This window comes from Hippocampus comes, unplaced genomic scaffold (assembly GCF_001891065.2).
Source record: "Hippocampus comes isolate QL1 unplaced genomic scaffold, H_comes_QL1_v1.1 scaffold113, whole genome shotgun sequence".
In the NCBI taxonomy this organism is placed as follows: Eukaryota; Metazoa; Chordata; class Actinopteri; order Syngnathiformes; family Syngnathidae; genus Hippocampus; species Hippocampus comes.
This window is the reverse complement of record NW_017806160.1, coordinates 82,431-84,127: the sequence shown is the minus strand read 5'-3', so window position 1 is coordinate 84,127 and position 1,697 is coordinate 82,431.

Below are 1,697 nucleotides of genomic sequence, written 5' to 3'. Positions count from 1 at the left end.
GAGAAGTGTGTGTGTGTGTGTGTGTGTGTGTGTGTGTGTGTGTGTGTGTGTGTGTGTGTGTGTGTGTGTGTGTGTGTGTGTGTGTGTGTTTGGTGGGTGGGTGGGTTGTGTGTGTGTGTTATATTCAAAATATAAAAGGCAGATGTAAGAATGAACGGGGAGTTGAGGAGTATACATCCAGCAAAAGATCCTTATCTCTTTTCTGGAGGTCTTATTTCTCTACAGCATGGCTCAGGTAGAAGAAAGTGAAGGGTGGAAGTGGTTGTCCCCCTACGTTTGTGTCCATCAAGTGTCATGGCCCCTCACAGCTTTCATGTTGCGTTTGGCTGAGTGTCCTGCTCCAGCATCTCCATTTCCTCATTGGAGATCTGCATCCCTCAGAGGCAGGAGATGCTCTATCCTCTGCATCTACATTTCATGTCAGCTCAGCATCGCCGAGCCCGGCTCTCACCTTGGTGTCACGGTCTCCTCAGCAGACGCCTCCCACCCCTGCACGGCCCCAGCTGGTTGACAGGCAGCTGTCCGTGCGTGTAAACCAGGAGAGGGCAAACACTGTACTCTGAGTTAACATCACTGCCTAAGTTTTCTTGCACCTTTTGAAACGGCAACTTCTGCGGTTCAGCCAATTCTTCTGGAACAATCGTGCAAACTTCCAAAGAGGAAATGAAACTTGATTTCATCAAACTTTTTGACATCAGACATATCATCAATAGCAATCACAACACGGTTCAATATTTTAATTATAATAATTACTAGAAACAAAGTATTGATTTCAACAAGTTAGGTCAGCAAACGGTATATAAAATAGCAAATTCTACATTTTTTTTTAATTAATGCCAATCCAAAATATAAAAAAATACTCATTTCGCATGTTCCTATGTATGCCAGACGATACATTTCAAAGCACAGATTTAACATGAGCATGCCTCCAGCGTTTAGCAATGACATGACCAATCTGATTGGATGCTCCTGAGTGTCTTCATACAATGTCATGGTGTCATTACTTTTCTGCCTCATCATTTGTTTTTGTACAAAAAGTCCCATATTTAGGCCCAAAAAAGCATTTTACAAGTCAAAAAAGTGGGTGTGTCTATCTGTCAAGAAACAGCCTAGACGAGCCTCTTTTTTGAAAAATTGTTCTTGAACTGCCAGACCGATGCATGTTGTGAAGTCTGTTAAGTTCACTACCACTATAGAGCACTCATATCTCAAATTTTTGTTTGCAAGTCAAAGCCCAAAAATCTGCACGACAGTGATGCCTTGAGGTATCAGTCGAGTCACTTATCCCTCAAGGCATCACTGTAGTTTCAGCCGTAAACATATCACAAACTATGATCCCAAAACGGTTTAGCAGTGGCGGGCCGTGCATTTCAACCTTAGGCCTTCAGTGACGTCACATATTATGAACACAATACTGTATAGGCTCGTCAAGCAGCACTTAATTTCAGGAGCATTTAAAACCATCAAGTATGCATTCACAATTAAGAGCAGGAAACTACATTTACAGATAGTCAAAAATAAAAAGATGATTTAAAAATACGAAATAAAATGCCACCCAAATTACGCTGTGTGATCTTAAACAAGTCTGTCCAATAAATTGCGCAATGTCGCAGTTTCATATAAGACACCAACCAAACAATAACAAAACAAACTGTTCTTTGAAAATAAAGTAAACAGATCATTTGCATTTTGAAAAT